Below are 5,000 nucleotides of genomic sequence, written 5' to 3'. Positions count from 1 at the left end.
TCGGAAGCTAAGCAGGGTCGGGCCTGGTTAGTACTTGGATGGGAGACCGCCTGGGAATACCAGGTGCTGTATGCTCTTTTGCTCATTCACTTAGAAATTGACATCTTGCAATATGCACAAGTAGTCCTTCATGAAAGGGGCTGGAAGCTGTTTTCATTTTGACATGAGAGAGAGCGAGAGAGAGACTACCTTGCATTGTCAATTGCTAAATTTGTATATGGATAAGTAGCCTATGGTTGTCAACTTATTTCGTACGGCCATACCAGCCTGGCAACGCCCGATCTCGTCTGATCTCGGAAGCTAAGCAGGGTCGGGCCTGGTTAGTACTTGGATGGGAGACCGCCTGGGAATACCAGGTGCTGTATGCTCTTTTGCTCATTCACTTAGAAACTGAAATCTTGCAATATGCACAAGTAGTCCTTCATGAAAGGGGCTGGAAGCTGTTTTCATTTTGACACGAGAGAGAGAGAGAGAGAGAGAGAGAGAGAGAGACCACCTTGCATTGTCAATTGCTAAATCTGTATATGGATAAGTAGCCTATGGTTGTCAACTTATTTCGTACGGCCATACCAGCCTGGCAACGCCTGATCTCGGAAGCTAAGCTGGGTCGGGCCTGGTTAGTACTTGGATGGGAGACCGCCTGGGTATACCAGGTGCTGTATGCTCTTTTGCTCATTCACTTAGAAACTGAAATCTTGCAATATGCACAAGTAGTCCTTCATGAAAGGGGCTGGAAGCTGTTTTCATTTTGACACGAGAGAGAGAGAGAGAGAGAGAGACTACCTTGCATTGTCAATTGCTAAATCTGTATATGGATAAGTAGCCTATGGTTGTCAACTTATTTCGTACGGCCATACCAGCCTGGCAACGCCCGATCTCGTCTGATCTCGGAAGCTAAGCAGGGTCGGGCCTGGTTAGTACTTGGATGGGAGACCGCCTGGGAATACCAGGTGCTGTATGCTCTTTTGCTCATTCACTTAGAAACTGAAATCTTGCAATATGCACAAGTAGTCCTTCATGAAAGGGGCTGGAAGCTGTTTTCATTTTGACACGAGAGAGAGAGAGAGAGAGAGAGAGAGAGAGAGAGAGACCACCTTGCATTGTCAATTGCTAAATCTGTATATGGATAAGTAGCCTATGGTTGTCAACTTATTTCGTACGGCCATACCAGCCTGGCAACGCCCGATCTCGTCTGATCTCGGAAGCTAAGCAGGGTCGGGCCTGGTTAGTACTTGGATGGGAGACCGCCTGGGAATACCAGGTGCTGTATGCTCTTTTGCTCATTCACTTAGAAATTGACATCTTGCAATATGCACAAGTAGTCCTTCATGAAAGGGGCTGGAAGCTGTTTTCATTTTGACATGTGAGAGAGAGAGAGAGAGAGAGACTACCTTGCATTGTCAATTGCTAAATCTGTATATGGATAAGTAGCCTATGGTTGTCAACTTATTTCGTACGGCCATACCAGCCTGGCAACGCCTGATCTCGGAAGCTAAGCAGGGTCGGGCCTGGTTAGTACTTGGATGGGAGACCGCCTGGGTATACCAGGTGCTGTATGCTCTTTTGCTCATTCACTTAGAAACTGAAATCTTGCAATATGCACAAGTAGTCCTTCATGAAAGGGGCTGGAAGCTGTTTTCATTTTGACACGAGAGAGAGAGAGAGAGAGAGAGACCACCTTGCATTGTCAATTGCTAAATCTGTATATGGATAAGTAGCCTATGGTTGTCAACTTATTTCGTACGGCCATACCAGCTTGGCAACGCCCGATCTCGTCTGATCTTGGAAGCTAAGCAGGGTCGGGCCTGGTTAGTACTTGGATGGGAGACCGCCTGGGAATACCAGGTGCTGTATGCTCTTTTGCTCATTCACTTAGAAATTGACATCTTGCAATATGCACAAGTAGTCCTTCATGAAAGGGGCTGGAAGCTGTTTTCATTTTGACACGAGAGAGAGAGAGAGAGAGAGACTACCTTGCATTGTCAATTGCTAAATCTGTATATGGATAAGTAGCCTATGGTTGTCAACCTATTTCGTACGGCCATACCAGCCTGGCAACGCCCGATCTCGTCTGATCTCGGAAGCTAAGCAGGGTCGGGCCTGGTTAGTACTTGGATGGGAGACCGCCTGGGTATACCAGGTGCTGTATGCTCTTTTGCTCATTCACTTAGAAACTGAAATCTTGCAATATGCACAAGTAGTCCTTCATGAAAGGGGCTGGAAGCTGTTTTCATTTTGACACGAGAGAGAGAGAGAGAGAGAGAGAGAGAGACCACCTTGCATTGTCAATTGCTAAATCTGTATATGGATAAGTAGCCTATGGTTGTCAACTTATTTCGTACGGCCATACCAGCCTGGCAACGCCCGATCTCGTCTGATCTCGGAAGCTAAGCAGGGTCGGGCCTGGTTAGTACTTGGATGGGAGACCGCCTGGGAATACCAGGTGCTGTATGCTCTTTTGCTCATTCACTTAGAAATTGACATCTTGCAATATGCACAAGTAGTCCTTCATGAAAGGGGCTGGAAGCTGTTTTCATTTTGACTTGTGAGAGAGAGAGAGAGAGACTACCTTGCATTGTCAATTGCTAAATCTGTATATGGATAAGTAGCCTATGGTTGTCAACTTATTTCGTACGGCCATACCAGCCTGGCAACGCCCGATCTCGTCTGATCTCGGAAGCTAAGCAGGGTCGGGCCTGGTTAGTACTTGGATGGGAGACCGCCTGGGAATACCAGGTGCTGTATGCTCTTTTGCTCATTCACTTAGAAATTGACATCTTGCAATATGCACAAGTAGTCCTTCATGAAAGGGGCTGGAAGCTGTTTTCATTTTGACATGAGAGAGAGCGAGAGAGAGACTACCTTGCATTGTCAATTGCTAAATTTGTATATGGATAAGTAGCCTATGGTTGTCAACTTATTTCGTACGGCCATACCAGCCTGGCAACGCCCGATCTCGTCTGATCTCGGAAGCTAAGCAGGGTCGGGCCTGGTTAGTACTTGGATGGGAGACCGCCTGGGAATACCAGGTGCTGTATGCTCTTTTGCTCATTCACTTAGAAACTGAAATCTTGCAATATGCACAAGTAGTCCTTCATGAAAGGGGCTGGAAGCTGTTTTCATTTTGACACGAGAGAGAGAGAGAGAGAGAGAGAGAGAGAGAGAGACCACCTTGCATTGTCAATTGCTAAATCTGTATATGGATAAGTAGCCTATGGTTGTCAACTTATTTCGTACGGCCATACCAGCCTGGCAACGCCTGATCTCGGAAGCTAAGCTGGGTCGGGCCTGGTTAGTACTTGGATGGGAGACCGCCTGGGTATACCAGGTGCTGTATGCTCTTTTGCTCATTCACTTAGAAACTGAAATCTTGCAATATGCACAAGTAGTCCTTCATGAAAGGGGCTGGAAGCTGTTTTCATTTTGACACGAGAGAGAGAGAGAGAGAGAGAGAGAGAGACTACCTTGCATTGTCAATTGCTAAATCTGTATATGGATAAGTAGCCTATGGTTGTCAACTTATTTCGTACGGCCATACCAGCCTGGCAACGCCCGATCTCGTCTGATCTCGGAAGCTAAGCAGGGTCGGGCCTGGTTAGTACTTGGATGGGAGACCGCCTGGGAATACCAGGTGCTGTATGCTCTTTTGCTCATTCACTTAGAAACTGAAATCTTGCAATATGCACAAGTAGTCCTTCATGAAAGGGGCTGGAAGCTGTTTTCATTTTGACACGAGAGAGAGAGAGAGAGAGAGAGAGAGAGAGAGACCACCTTGCATTGTCAATTGCTAAATCTGTATATGGATAAGTAGCCTATGGTTGTCAACTTATTTCGTACGGCCATACCAGCCTGGCAACGCCCGATCTCGTCTGATCTCGGAAGCTAAGCAGGGTCGGGCCTGGTTAGTACTTGGATGGGAGACCGCCTGGGAATACCAGGTGCTGTATGCTCTTTTGCTCATTCACTTAGAAATTGACATCTTGCAATATGCACAAGTAGTCCTTCATGAAAGGGGCTGGAAGCTGTTTTCATTTTGACATGTGAGAGAGAGAGAGAGAGACTACCTTGCATTGTCAATTGCTAAATCTGTATATGGATAAGTAGCCTATGGTTGTCAACTTATTTCGTACGGCCATACCAGCCTGGCAACGCCTGATCTCGGAAGCTAAGCAGGGTCGGGCCTGGTTAGTACTTGGATGGGAGACCGCCTGGGAATACCAGGTGCTGTATGCTCTTTTGCTCATTCACTTAGAAACTGAAATCTTGCAATATGCACAAGTAGTCCTTCATGAAAGGGGCTGGAAGCTGTTTTCATTTTGACACGAGAGAGAGAGAGAGAGACCACCTTGCATTGTCAATTGCTAAATCTGTATATGGATAAGTAGCCTATGGTTGTCAACTTATTTCGTACGGCCACACCAGCCTGGCAACGCCCGATCTCGTCTGATCTCGGAAGCTAAGCAGGGTCGGGCCTGGTTAGTACTTGGATGGGAGACCGCCTGGGAATACCAGGTGAGGTATGCTCTTTTGCTCATTCACTTAGAAATTGACATCTTGCAATATGCACAAGTAGTCCTTCATGAAAGGGGCTGGAAGCTGTTTTCATTTTGACACGAGAGAGAGAGAGAGAGAGAGAGAGAGAGAGACCACCTTGCATTGTCAATTGCTAAATCTGTATATGGATAAGTAGCCTATGGTTGTCAACTTATTTCGTACGGCCATACCAGCCTGGCAACGCCCGATCTCGTCTGATCTCGGAAGCTAAGCAGGGTCGGGCCTGGTTAGTACTTGGATGGGAGACCGCCTGGGAATACCAGGAGCTGTATGCTCTTTTGCTCATTCACTTAGAAATTGACATCTTGCAATATGCACAAGTAGTCCTTCATGAAAGGGGCTGGAAGCTGTTTTCATTTTGACATGAGAGAGAGAGAGAGAGAGACTACCTTGCATTGTCAATTGCTAAATCTGTATATGGATAAGTAGCCTATGGTTGTCAACTT

The 5,000-nt window shown here is 46.7% G+C and overlaps 12 non-coding genes and 5 pseudogenes across 12 annotated transcripts in view; all 17 read left to right on the top strand.

The window, feature by feature from the left end:
• LOC146280845 (5S ribosomal RNA) overlaps positions 1-75 on the top strand; it is a 119-nt gene extending 44 nt beyond the window's left edge. Inside the window, exon 1 of the ribosomal RNA XR_014763985.1 lies at positions 1-75. This exon is cut by the window's left edge and continues 44 nt beyond it. This is a non-coding gene — a ribosomal RNA (5S ribosomal RNA).
• A 174-nt stretch (positions 76-249) lies between these two features.
• Positions 250-368, top strand: LOC146280844 (5S ribosomal RNA). Its single transcript, XR_014763984.1, has one exon. It is a non-coding gene; the product is annotated as a 5S ribosomal RNA (ribosomal RNA).
• Positions 369-556: 188 nt separating this feature from the next.
• On the top strand, positions 557-665 carry LOC146280843 (5S ribosomal RNA; annotated as a pseudogene).
• Positions 666-843: 178 nt separating this feature from the next.
• Positions 844-962, top strand: LOC146280842 (5S ribosomal RNA). The gene has a single exon (XR_014763983.1). It is a non-coding gene; the product is annotated as a 5S ribosomal RNA (ribosomal RNA).
• Positions 963-1,154: 192 nt separating this feature from the next.
• LOC146280841 (5S ribosomal RNA) lies at positions 1,155-1,273 on the top strand. The gene has a single exon (XR_014763982.1). It is a non-coding gene; the product is annotated as a 5S ribosomal RNA (ribosomal RNA).
• Positions 1,274-1,451: 178 nt separating this feature from the next.
• LOC146280840 (5S ribosomal RNA) lies at positions 1,452-1,560 on the top strand (annotated as a pseudogene).
• Positions 1,561-1,738: 178 nt separating this feature from the next.
• LOC146280839 (5S ribosomal RNA) lies at positions 1,739-1,857 on the top strand. The gene has a single exon (XR_014766045.1). It is a non-coding gene; the product is annotated as a 5S ribosomal RNA (ribosomal RNA).
• A 176-nt stretch (positions 1,858-2,033) lies between these two features.
• Positions 2,034-2,152, top strand: LOC146280838 (5S ribosomal RNA). Its single transcript, XR_014765817.1, has one exon. It is a non-coding gene; the product is annotated as a 5S ribosomal RNA (ribosomal RNA).
• Positions 2,153-2,336: 184 nt separating this feature from the next.
• Positions 2,337-2,455, top strand: LOC146280837 (5S ribosomal RNA). Its single transcript, XR_014763981.1, has one exon. It is a non-coding gene; the product is annotated as a 5S ribosomal RNA (ribosomal RNA).
• A 174-nt stretch (positions 2,456-2,629) lies between these two features.
• On the top strand, positions 2,630-2,748 carry LOC146280836 (5S ribosomal RNA). The gene has a single exon (XR_014763979.1). It is a non-coding gene; the product is annotated as a 5S ribosomal RNA (ribosomal RNA).
• Positions 2,749-2,922: 174 nt separating this feature from the next.
• LOC146280835 (5S ribosomal RNA) lies at positions 2,923-3,041 on the top strand. The gene has a single exon (XR_014763978.1). It is a non-coding gene; the product is annotated as a 5S ribosomal RNA (ribosomal RNA).
• Positions 3,042-3,231: 190 nt separating this feature from the next.
• On the top strand, positions 3,232-3,340 carry LOC146280834 (5S ribosomal RNA; annotated as a pseudogene).
• Positions 3,341-3,524: 184 nt separating this feature from the next.
• LOC146280833 (5S ribosomal RNA) lies at positions 3,525-3,643 on the top strand. Its single transcript, XR_014763977.1, has one exon. It is a non-coding gene; the product is annotated as a 5S ribosomal RNA (ribosomal RNA).
• Positions 3,644-3,831: 188 nt separating this feature from the next.
• On the top strand, positions 3,832-3,950 carry LOC146280832 (5S ribosomal RNA). The gene has a single exon (XR_014763976.1). It is a non-coding gene; the product is annotated as a 5S ribosomal RNA (ribosomal RNA).
• Positions 3,951-4,124: 174 nt separating this feature from the next.
• LOC146280831 (5S ribosomal RNA) lies at positions 4,125-4,233 on the top strand (annotated as a pseudogene).
• Positions 4,234-4,405: 172 nt separating this feature from the next.
• On the top strand, positions 4,406-4,524 carry LOC146280830 (5S ribosomal RNA; annotated as a pseudogene).
• A 186-nt stretch (positions 4,525-4,710) lies between these two features.
• Positions 4,711-4,829, top strand: LOC146280829 (5S ribosomal RNA). The gene has a single exon (XR_014764861.1). It is a non-coding gene; the product is annotated as a 5S ribosomal RNA (ribosomal RNA).
• Positions 4,830-5,000: the final 171 nt, after the last annotated feature.

This window comes from Hypomesus nipponensis, chromosome 7 (genome assembly GCF_054491055.1).
Source record: "Hypomesus nipponensis isolate SF chromosome 7, ASM5449105v1, whole genome shotgun sequence".
NCBI classification, from domain to species: domain Eukaryota; kingdom Metazoa; phylum Chordata; class Actinopteri; order Osmeriformes; family Osmeridae; genus Hypomesus; species Hypomesus nipponensis.
This window is presented reverse-complemented; position numbering and strand designations above follow the sequence as displayed.